The sequence below is a fragment of the Elephantulus edwardii genome, unplaced genomic scaffold (genome assembly GCF_000299155.1).
Source record: "Elephantulus edwardii isolate Elephantulus edwardi_28Jun2011 unplaced genomic scaffold, EleEdw1.0 scaffold00012, whole genome shotgun sequence".
Classification (NCBI taxonomy): Eukaryota; Metazoa; Chordata; class Mammalia; order Macroscelidea; family Macroscelididae; genus Elephantulus; species Elephantulus edwardii.
The window spans coordinates 563,807-577,110 of NW_006399762.1; positions in this window are offsets into that span (position 1 = coordinate 563,807).

The following is a 13,304-nucleotide window of genomic DNA, read 5'->3' on the forward strand; positions in this document are numbered from 1 at the left end:
CACAACATTGTATTTGAGGGCAACTGTTTTTCATTCCCAGGATATGATTATTGATTAAAAGTGGCCAAAGCTGGTCCATCTCATCACAATAATGCCTAGAATGATGATATTCTTGGTCTCCATTTCATTTTTTACAATTTTCAGTTTTCCAATATTCAAACTATGTAAATTCCATGTTCCAATTACTACACAACTTTATCATTGTTTATCCTTGTTTCAACTGACTTGCAACCTGGGCTCTACTACTACACGACTGTAACTATCTGTGTTCCTCTAGTGTGCATGAGGATGACCAATTCTGCTTCCTAATCTATCTTAATTGGAAAGCTCTACTAAAACCTGCTCACCATGCATAACCCTTATGGCATTTGACACATCAGTGGTACAGCTTTCTGTAACACAACAACCACAAGTTATCTCAGTACAGGAAACTGACAGACTAGCTTAGAACAATGTTCTCCCCAAACACTAAAAACCTGCCAAGTAAGTTTGTAACTCTAATAGCAAATCAGTCTTCACGCCACCAAAAACTGACCAATTTATACCTGATTATTAATTAAATAGAAAATAACCAAAGAGTTTATATCTGATTGTTAATTAAATCAAAACAGCTTACCTTCCAGAATCTGACTGCTTTAAATAGAATCTCCAAACAAGAGTTCTCATGCTGAGAAAAGGAACTAAAAAAGCAAATTTAAACTTTGAGTTGCAGTATTGAAAGATGTTATGGACAATATTTTGAATGACTCAGAAGCATTAATAAAAGATGGAAGGAAAATATAGAATCAATGTAAAAGAAAGAACTGATTGACCCTGAAAATTTTCAGGATATATCATATGAGCAGAAGCCAATTGTAATGAAGGAGGATGTGGAAGCCAGATTGAAGGCATTGGCAAAAAAAGGGGGGGGGGAAGGCCCAAGGGACCAATGGGATATGTTTCAATTAACAGATGCAGGCCTGGAGGTGCTCACCAGGCTAAGCTAGAAAATTTGGAGGCTAGCTATCAGGAGAAAGAATCTGAAGAGATCCATATTTGTTCCCATTCCCAAGAAAGGTGATCCAACAGAATGTGGAAACTATTGAACAATATCACTGATACCACATGCAAGTAAAATACTGCTAATAATAATTTAAAAACAGCTAGAACAGTACATAAATAGGAAACTGACAAAGTGTATGCAAGATTTAGAAAAGACCGTGGCACCAGGAATACAATTGCTGATGTCAGTTGGCTACTGGCTAAATGAAAGGAATACCAGAAGAATGTCTATTTGTGCTTTCTTGACTATGCAAGTGTGTTTGACTATGTGGATCATCATAAGTTGTGGCTGACATTGACAAGAATGGGAGTCCCAGAGCACTTAATTGTGCTTATGTAAAATTTATAACTAGACCAGTAGACTGCTGTGCAAACAGAGCAGGGGATCACCTAGAGGTTTACAATTAAGAAAGGAATAGTCAGGATGTATTCTCCCTCCATACCTATTCAATCTGTATGCTGAGAAAATTATTCAAGAAACCTAACAGGAATGTGGTATCAGGATTAGAAGGACACTCGTCAGTATCTTACATTATGCAGATGACATAATCTTACTTGCTGAAAGTGAAGAGGACTTGAAGCATTTTTTGCAAAAGGTCAAGGAATGCAGCCTTCAATATGCATGGCATGCATCTCAATGTCAAGAAAATGGAGATTCTTACCAGTTGACCAATGGGAAACATCATTGTAAGAATCAAACCTCAGCTTATACTAAAGTGCAGCTACCTCTACCCCTCCTTCTCCTGGCTGAGTGTGTTGCCCCCCCCCCACTTCTGCCTGAGTGGCTACCTTATATAGAGGCAGTTTTCTTTCTTATAAGGGCACAAAGAACTCTATATTCCTGTACCTAAAGCAACCAATAAAATTCAGGTATTTAAGTGAGCTAACTACCCACCAATCAGACCTCAACAAGCCTCCAGACTACCTCCCCAGCGCTATGGGCAACCAATCAGATGTGAGCCATTATATATACCGGCTGCTCTAGGTAGCCAATCATAACTCAAGTTGTTAGGCAAAGAAGTAAAAATGTATAAAAGAGAAAGCTTGCTTTGTCTAGGGGCTCTCCCGTGGATGCTGCTGTGCCAGCTCAGGAGGGCCCAGAGTTCAAACTTGAAATAAACTTTGTTAATGTGGCTAATTGGCTTGGTGATCTTTTCTGGGGACTCGCTCCATTACAATCATGATAGATGGAGAAGAGATTGAAACTGTCAACAATTTCATTTTCTTTAAATCCACAATTAACACCTTTGATATCAACAGTCAAGAAATAATTAGACACATTGTACTTGGAAAATCTGAAGTCAGATACCTCTCCGAGGAGTAATGATATCAGTTTGAGGACCAAAGTGCGTCTGATTCAGGCCATAGTCTTCCTTATCACTTGCTATGCATCTGATAGCTGGAGAATGAACAGCGATGACAGAAGAATAATTGATGCCTTTGGCCTGTGATGTTGGAGAAGATCCTGAAACATCCCATGGACTGCTAAAAGAATAAACAAATATGTCTTGGAGTGTTCTTTAGAGAAGAAGGATGGTGAGTCTTCACCTCACATACTTCAGGAATGTTGCTAGGAGGGGCTATTCCTTGGAGAGAGACATGATGCTTAAAAGGGTGGAGGGCGGGCAGGAGAACTGATATAGCGACTCCTACAATAGGCTCTAGTGTGTTAGGAAGTGTGAAGATGGCACAGGATGGAATGGGTCTCAGATCCGCTGTTCATAGGCTTGCTATGAGTCTTACGTGATTCAACAACACCTAACAATATCACCATCTGCACTTGAAAACTGACCAAATGTACAATTAAAATTCAGTAATAATAAAAATAAGTGACTAAACATAAAAGATTCGAGGCCACTGGATGTTTCATAGGTGAAGAATGGGCTATCTCCTCCCATGTGATTAACTGCCTCATGAAAACCCTCTGGAGGGCCAGCTATGGGTCAGTTCCAACTCGATGCTGAACAGTCACAACAACAACAAGAGTATAAAAGTTAGAAACAAAGAAGAGGAACTGGAAATAATAAAGTTGGTGACAGAAATGAGGTTACATATTGAATGAAAGAATTGTGTATAAGCAATGGTTTTTTTCAAATATCTTTTTTTTAACAAAAGGAGATACTGTATACATCACATGACACCGAAATCTACTTGAGCATATCTATGGAAGGATTCATTGAAGAAGTTCAGTGTCAACAGTCAAAACCAGACCATTGTGGAACTAGTTGTGAAACAGACTATCAGTCACTCATTTGTAATTTCAAATAGAAGCTGAAGAAAATAAAAATAAAATTTCAAGAACCAAATATGACCATGAGTCTATCACACTTGAATTTTAGAAAAGTATTTCAAGAATATGTTTTAGTCATTTAACACTAATAATCAAAGATCAGATAAGTTATGTTGTGATATCAAGGACATCATCCATGAAGATAGCCAAAGGTCATTACAAAGATAGAGGAGAAAGAAAAGACCAAAATGGATGCTAGAAGATACTTGGAAAATTGTACTAGAATGTTGAAAAGTCAAAATAAAATGGAGGTATTGCCAAAAAAAAGAAATGAGCAGAATATTTCAAAGAACAACAAGAGAAGACAAAGTCAAACGTTATGAAGAAATGGGCAGAGTTGGAAAACAAAGAAATGAAGAACTTTTTCAGCATTTCCCAAGCTGAAAGAACTGAAAAGAAATTTAAACATTGAGTTGCAATAATGAAAAATGCCATGGCAAATTCTTGAAAGATCCTGCAAGCATAAAATTAAGACGGAAAGAATACAATTATTCTTTTTACCAAAGGAATTGACAGATACAGAACCATTTAAGGAACTTGCATATTATAAAAAATCAGTGGTGTTGAAATAAGAAGTTCAAGCTGTATTGAAGTCATTGCTGAAAATTAAGATCCCTGGAATTTATGGGATACCAGTTGACATGTTCCCACAAAAAGATGCAGCCTTATACATGCTGTGTCAGGAAATTTGGAGGACAGCTACCTGGCCAATCAATTGGAAGAGGTTCATATTATTTCCTGTTCCTATAAAAGGTTATCCAACAGAATGTGACATTTTCTCAGCAATATAATAAATATCACACACAAGTAAAATATTGCTGAAGATTATTTAAAAGGAAAACAGCTATTGGACAAAAGTTCCAAAAATTCGGGCTGGATATAGAAACTGTAGCATGATGTATATAATTCCTGATGTCAGATGGATCTGACAGAAAGCAGAGATTACCAGACTTATGCCTATTTATGCTTAATTGTCTATATAAATACTTTTGACTACATACATAGCTAATAACAAATTATTACTAATATTGAGAAGAATGGAAATGTCAGAATGCTCAAGTGTACTCATTCAAAACCTACACCTAGATCAAGAAGCTATTGAACAAACAGCAAAGGAATACCGCATGATATAAAATCAAGAAAATTGTGTGTTGGACTTGTGTCCTTTTGCTCTACCTATTCATTCTATGTGCAGAGCAAATATTTCAGGAAACTGGACTATGAAGAAGAATGTGTTATCAGGATCAAAGGAAGACACCAACGACCTCTGTTATTCAGATGACATATCCTTGCTTACTAAAGGTGAGGAGGACTTGAAGTGCTTACCACAGAAGATCAAAGACTGCAGTCTTATAAATGGGGAGGAGGATATGGGAGGATTGTATACCAATGAAGGAATTTTTCTTTTACTTTTCAAAGAGAAGAGCAAAGTGGGGGTGGGGGTGGGCGGAGAGAAAAGTGCAAGAATGAATGAATGGAAATCCAAAATCTCTATAAATGTTCATTACAATTAATAAAAAAAAGGGTTACATCTCAACATCAGAAAAACAAAAATTCTCACCACTGAGCAAACAGGCAGTAGAATAATAGATGGAGGAAAGATCGAAGTTGTCAATGATTTCAGTTTCCTCAGATGTACAATCAACATCCTTGGCAGTAGCAGCTAGAAAATCAAAAGACATATTGTACTGGAAAAATAATTTATCATCAACCACTCCAAAACACTGAGGAATAGCAACATCGTTTTGGAGATTAAGATGCAGCTGATCCAAACAACAATCTTTTCAGTTACATGCTATACATCAGAAAGTTGGACTGTGAATAAGGATGAGAGAGGGAGATTTGATCCCTTTCAGTTGTGGTGTTGGAGAAGAGTGCTCATTATCACAGTGACTGCCGAAAGGATAAACAAATATGTCATAAGTATATTTTCAGCCAAGGTATTCCTTGGGGGCAAAGATAGTGAAACATCATCTCATATGCTTTGGACATGTTGTTAATAGGAGCCAGTACCTAGAAGAGGATATCATGCTTGAAAAGTTAGAGTGTTAGCGAAGGAGGGAGAGACCATCAACGAGATGGATTAACACAGTGACTATAATCCTGGGATATGTCACACACAGTGAGGAGGGTAAAGGAAAGGGCAAGGTTGAAATTCATTATTAATAGGATCACTCTGAGTCGAAGTCAACTCTGCAGCACTTAACAGTAACAACAAAATCACTCATGTGGAGACTGCCCATCTTTCAGCTGTCCAGTGGTTGGTGGATTTGAAACACATGCTTCAGTGCAGTTACTTTCCACTAGACCATCAAATCTTCCTTATTTGCTATGCTGTGTAACAAATAAACTCAGTACCTGGTACTTTTGAGCTATACAAACATTTTATTAGACATTTTAATGTATTTCATAATTTAGCCATTTGGATTCGCCTTAGTAGGGTCTCTTTTCTCTCAGTTTTCCCTGCCTTATTCATAAGGTCAGTCACTTAGGAAGCTTCAGTTAGCTGTGAATTTGCTTGGGGAATATTGGTCTAGAAGACAGAGAAAGATGTTTTTTCTATGTTTAATGTGGTTCATCAACCACTAAACTATCTTGAGTTTCCTATGTGGTGATCTTGAAACAGCAAGAGATCAAAAGCAGAAGGTACCAGCCTTCCAAAATAGTCTTTTTGGGCCTAGCACATCTGTGCCACTATATTCTATTGATTGAAGCAAGCTATAGATCATGAGGAAACTCACTATCTTTTGATACCAGCAGCTGCAAGACATTAGTGTTCATTTTCAATCTACTGGAAGTGGTAAACAAAGAATTTTTTTAAAAATATAAGGAAAAGAAAAAGGAAGGAAGAAGGATAAAACCCAATAAAACCCTCAAACTAAATGCTGTCAAGTTGGAATTGACTCATTGTTGATTCTCTAACAGATTTTTCTGAGGCTACAACTCAACAGGGAGGAGATTGCCAATCTTTCTACTGTGCAGTATTTCTCCTGGGGAATTTGAAACCCAAAGAGAGGCAGCCTTCAGATTAGCAGTACAACTCCCTATCGACTACATCATCAGAGCTCAGGAGGAAAAAGAGAAGAAGAAAATAAAGAAGGGAAAGAGAGGAAATAAAAGAGATTTTTAGCCAATTTGAAAACTGAAATATATTTTTAAAATTACCCAGAGATTATTAAACTAAATGATAGGCAAAGAGATAAAATTTAAATTTTAAATCAATAAAAGCAGTGTTTTAAACCCTGAAAATCTGATGTAAAAGTTTAATGTATTCAACCTGTTCCAGTTATCTAACCCTGTGTAGCAAATTACCCTAAATTTATTTTGCTCACAGATTCTGTGGTTAAGGAATTTGGAAGGGGCTTAAATGTAGAGTTCTTGTTTGGGGTCTAGCCTATGATTGCAATCAGATGTCAGTTGGAACCACAGTTTTCTGGAGATTTCTCTGAGGCTGGAAGATCCATTTCCAAGGTGCTTATTCATATGGTTGGCAATTGAGACTGGCTGTTGGCTGGGGGCCTCAGTTATCTAAGAGTGCCTTCCCACAGGCTTGGATGAGGCTTTGACTCATGGCAAGGTAGCTGGCTTCTCCAAGAGCCAGTAATCCAAGAAGTGGAACAGAAACCATAGTAACTTTTATAACTTCAGAAGTAATGCATCATCATTTCTATTCTATTTTGTGAGTCACATAAGATCAATCTTCAATCAATGAAGAAGAGAGTTAAACAAAATCATGATAATAGGAAGGTGTAACTGTGGAGGCCAGGTACCTAAGAATAGTGGATGTTTTCAGCTTGTTGAATATATTTGTTTAGTTTATATATTCAAAAGGACATCCAAACTAATAAAAATAAAAAAGTTATTGCTATTAGGTGCCTTCATGTTAAGTATGATTCATAGTGACCTATGAACCAAAGATTTGAATCCTGTCCTATCCTGTGCCTTCCTCATGCTTCCTGACACACAAAAGTCCACTGTGGCAGTCACTGCATTAATCCACCTGGCCAACAGTCTCCCACTCCTTTGCCAACCTCCATCCTTCCTAGCATGATATCTTTCTTTAAGAAATAGCACTCCATAGCAACATGCCCCAAATACGTGGAGCAAATCTCATCATTCTTGGGTCCAAAGAGCACTGCAGCTGCACACTCTCCAAAATATATTTATTTGTTCTTTTGGCCATCCATGAGATGTTCAGGGCTCTTCTTCAACACCTCAGCTCAAAAGTATAAATCCTTCTTCTGTTATCCTTATTCTTTCTCCAGCTCTCAGATACATAAAAAGTGATTGGAAAGACTATGGCCTGAATCAGATGCACCTTAGTCCTCAAAATGACAACATTACTCCTCAATAAATTGGAGAGGTCTCTAATTGCAGTTTTTCCCAGTACAATGCTTTTCATTATTTCCTGATTATTGGTATCAAGAGTGTTAATGGTGGATCCAAGCAAGATAAAGTTATTGACAGTTTCAATATCTTCTCCACCTAACGTGTTGTTGCCTATAAGTCCAGTAGAAATAATCTTTATTTTCTAGACATTTAGATGCAATCCATACTGAAGGTTTCATTCCTTGATCTTCTGCAACAAGTGCTCCTCACTGTAACAAACAAGGTTGTGTTATCTGTATAACTCAGGTTATTGATGAGCCTTCCTCCAACCCTGATGTCACATTCCTCTTCAAAGAGTCCATGTTCTTGAATAATGTGTTCAGTAAACAGACTGAATAGGTATGGAGAGAGAATGTAACCCTGAAACATTCCCTTCTTGATTTTAAACGTAGCCGTGTTCTCCTGTTCTCTTTGTCCAACAGCCTCCTGCTCCAGGTATAGGTTTAAGTTTTATTATGCTTTTTTATTTTTCCTTATTTTTTAATGCAAAAATAAAGTAGCATACTTAAAAATTATCTGTAATATTGAATGGATTTTTCAATTTAACATCTAAAAATACTCTATCTCAGAATCTATCTTAGTGTTTATGACATGGAGAACAATGGGAGGAAAACTGGGAGAGGTACATCATTACGTCACCAGTAAGATCTTTAAGCAAAAAAAATATACTTCAGTAAAAATAGCCTTTGAGGGAATTTTGGCAACAAAAAGGAAAAAAAAACCCACCTCATATGAAATTTATTTATCTTGATTGTTAAAAGAGCATAAATCATTGTTTTTGGGTTTAGAAGCTTCAAATAAAAGCAATGTTATGTACAAGAAAGTGAAATTTTGCCTAGTCATATATCATCCTTACAATCTTTGCTACATGGACGTCCATTATTGCATGCACAGAACCGCTTCATTTCCATGAGACTAATCTTCTTTTTCTACTGACCCACTGTTTTACCAATAATCTTTAACCATGGGCTGGTATCTCCAAATAACACATCCAAAGTAAGTAAAACAAAATCTATCTTTATTTCCAGAGAACTTTCAGAGTATTCTTGATCCAAGATAGATTTTGTTAATTTTTCTAGAACTCTTTTTGTTGTTGTTGTTAAGTGCTATGGAGTTATCTACAATTCATTGCAATCTATGAGAATCTTGCCCTCATTCTGTACCACCACCACAGTCTCAACCATGTTCAAACTCAGTGTTTCAGTCCATGTTGTTGTTGTTGTTGTTGTTATGTGCCATTGACTTTGCTGCAACTCATAGCTACCCTGTGTACAACAGCCCTAAACTCTGACCTATCCTGTGCCAATCTCACCATCTCCAACACACATGCCCTCATTACCGCAGTCACTGAATCAATCTATCTCATTGAGGGTCTTCCTCTCCTGCACTGTCCCTCCACCCTTCCAAGCATGATGACCCTATCCAAGGACTGGTCCATCCTTGCAACATGTCCAGAGTATGTCAGACAAAGCTTCAGAATCCTTGCCTCCAAGGATCAGCCCAGCTGCACCCTCTCCAGGACAAACCTGTTTGTTTTCCTAGCAGTCCATGGTATACTCAATACTGTTCTCCAACACCACAGCTCAAAGGCATTAATTATCCTTCTATCCTCTCTAGTCACTGCACAGCTCTCTGATGAATAGCAAGTGATTGCAAAGACCACGGCATGTATCAGGCGCACCTTAGTCTCCAGACGGACATCACTTCAGCACTTTAGAGGGGTCTCTAACCGCGGACTTTCCCATTGCAATGTTGTTGTTGTTGTTGTTATGTGTCATCAAGATGTTTACGAGTCCTAGCATGTCAGATGAAGCCTCAGAATCCTTGCCTCCAATCTTGATGCCACATTTCTCTCCATAGAGTCCAGCCTCCTGGTAATCTGTTCTGCATAAAGATTGAAAAGGCATGGAGACAGGATACAGCCCTGGTGTACACCCTTCCCAATGTTGAACCATGCAGGTTTCCAGTTCTGTTCTGACAACTGCCTCCTGTACCAAGTATAGGTTTTGCATTAACACAGTCAAGTGTTCTGGGATTCCCATTCTTCTCAGAGTCAGCCATAGCTTGTTATGATGCACATAGTCAAATGCCTTTGTGTAATCAATGCAAACATTCCTCTGGTACTCCCTGCTTTCAGCCAAGATCCATCTAACATTAGCTGCAATATACCTAGTACCACAGCCCCATCTAAATCCAGCCTGCACTTCTGATTGTTCTCTGTTGATGGCTTTTCCAGTCAATTTTGGTTAATCTTCAGCAAAAACTTGCTTGCATGACATATTAATGATAGTATTTGATAATGTCTAATGTCCACATTCCATGGGATCACCTTTCTTTGGAATGGGAACAAATACAGATCTCTTCCAGTCAGTTGACCAAGTGGTTGTTCTTCAGATTTCTTGGCACCACTTGGTGAGCACATCCAGGGCAACATCTGTTAGTTGAAATATGTCAATTTGTATACCATCAATTCCTGGGACCTTATTCTTACCCAGTTCTTTTAAAACAGTCTGAACTTCTTCCCTCATCACCCTAGGCTCTTGATAATATGTTTTTTTTTCATTAAAATCTTCTGTGTCTGCCAATTATTTTCGGTATAATGACTCTGTATCCTCTTTCTATCTTCTTTTAATACTTCCAGGATTACTCAATATTCTGCCCAGAGCATCAAGAGGCTGCTGTGTAAACAGAGCAGGGATCACTGTGTGCCTTAAAATTGAGAAGGGATTGCATCAGGGTTATTCTTTCTCCATATCTATTCGAGCTATATGCTGAGCAAATTGTACAAGAAGCTGTACTCTATTAAAAGGAGTGTGGCATCAAGATTGGAGGGAGACTCATCTATAATCTGAGTTATACAGATGACACAACCTCACTTGCTAAAAGTGACTTGAAACACTTGTAGCAGAAGATCAAAGAATGCAGCCTTCAGTATGGATTGCATCTCAATATCAAGAAAACAAAGATTTTTTACCCCCCGGACCAATAAGCAGTGTCATGGTGGATGGAGAAGTGATTGAAACTACTAACAGCTTCACCTTGGTTGAATATACAATTAACATCCCTGGTATCAGAAGTAAGGGAGTAAGCAGACTCATTGCAACTGGGAAAATCAGCAGTTACTGACCTCTCCAAATTATTGAGGAGTAATGATGCCAGTTTGAGGGTTAAGGTGTGTTTAATTCAGGCCACGGTCTTTCTGATTACTTGCTATAGTTCTGAGAGCTGGACAATGAATAAAGATGACAGAAAAAGAATTGACACCTTGGAGCTGTGGTGTTGGAGAAGAGCAGTGAATATCTCATGAACTGCCAAGAGAATGAATAGATATGTCTTGGAGAAGGGTGCAGCCAGAGTGTTGTTTGGAGGCAAGAATGATGACACTTCGCCTCCCATACTTTGGATATGTAGCTATGAGGGGCTATTTCTTGAAGAAGGACATGAGCCTGGGAAGGGTGCAGGGTTGGTGAAGGAGAGGAAGACCCTCAAGTATGTGGATTGACATGGTGACTGCCTCAATGGGCTTTTGTGTGTCAGGAAATGTGAGGATGGCACAGGATACAACAAGATTCAGACCTTTTGTTCACAGGGTTGCTATGAGTTGCACTCAACTTGAAGGCACCTAACAACAACAACGTTAACTAAAATAAAACTTTGAAAATAACCTTGCTTAAATCGATTTACCACAATCTTTGCTAATTACTTCTTAATGGACTACACCTGCATTCCTTTAGAACGTATTTTGTATCTTTCAGAACAAGAGGGTTCAGAAATAATTCTTTATTTCTGAGGAAGATTAAATGGACAACACAGGCATGTGAAGTCAAAGACACATCAAGCATATATGTTGCAATGTTCACAGATAATAAAGAGGGAAATGTCCAGCAAGTACACAGAGGTAGAAAAACAACGTCAAATCATTCTGAAATAAGAAATAAGAATGATATGGTTACAATTATTTCCTATAGAAAATGTAAGCTATTCCAAGTAATTAGAATCTTCAAAATAATGGAAGAAAGTGCTTCTGCAAAATATGAATAGAAAGTTCTAGAGAATACTGATAATCAAGTTAAATAGGTGCATGTATTGAGTAAAGAAGAAAGGTATAAATGAAAGACTACATAGCAATTCATAATGGAGGCAGTGAGTAGTAAAACTAACACAATTGCAAATTAAATCCTTGAAATTAATGATAAAGTTGAGATATTGACAAAATGTTAAGAGATGACAAGCTATTTTTAAATGTGCATAGATAGAAGATTACCGGACAGAAAAACAGAAATCTAAGAGCTACAGAAACTTTTGAGAAGATAAATCATGGAAATAAGGAGAAAAGTTACTAATTCAATTTCTGTTAATTGATATTAAGTCAACTTGGGTTTGTAATGACCTTAAGTGTAACAGTAAAAAGCAGGGTCTTTCCTGTAGGCTCTTCAGAATTATATGCTGGAATCCATTGTTGAATCCATTGTTCATTTTGAGTGTCTTCCAACTTAGGGGACTCATCTTCCAGGACTAAATTGGAAAATATTCTGTAATAATTAAATAAAGATGAATAATCTTAAAAAATGGACAAATAGTATAGACAGCTGTGTCACAATAGAATGCATATTCATGGCTGGTAAATACAAGTTTAATTTCTGTAAAAATCAAATAATTCTGTGGATATCTGTATTATGCATTGCCACCAGCCTTGAGTTTAAGCATAGTCATTATGCTTAAATTAAAAATGTACACTATAACTTAATAGACTTTCTTTGTGGTCATATTTGAAGCCAGAATCTCACCATTTTCATATCAATCTATGGTATATAAATATCTAAATATTTGTTGGTGAGCTAAAAATATGAGTAGGAATTTAATATTTCTATTTAAAAAAGGATCTACATATCTAAGGAAGAAAACCGAGCCAGCTAAATACTATGACCCATCAGTGACTATATTAGTGTAAAATGAAATTGGCGATAAAGCCAAATTGTAAAAACGTAAATGAAGTAGAAAGGAATATAATTGCCTAAGAAAGCAAAGATAATTTTGAGACTAGAGAAGAACATAAAAAAAAAATAAAAATCAATGTTCAATATTTGAGAAAGTACTAAAGTTTTAAAACAATAAAATATCCTTCCTCATGACTTAGAAGCAGAAGTGGCATCCACTTCCTAAACAACATACTTCTGGAAACTATGAACTTTGATAAACGTCAATAGTTACAGAAAGACTTCAGGTCTTTTGTTCATAGTGTTGCTATGAATCTTGCTTGATTTGACGGCAGCCAACAACAACAGCAATATGCTCATGATAAAAGACCTTGAATGAATTAACAAAAGTTAAAACTAAAAATGTTAAATAAAAATTAAAGAACTGGGATATACTGTTACGGGCAGTTAAGTTGTTTGAGACTTATAGCGACCCTCTAAGTACAACAGCTCTGAACCGTGTCTATCCTGGGCCAACCTTATTGTGTCTGACATACCTACCTTCCACTACCCCAGGCACTGAATCAATCCATCTCATCCAGCGTCTTCTTTTCTTACCCTCCACTCTCCCAATAACGTCCCCCTCCTTACAATATGTACAAAGTATG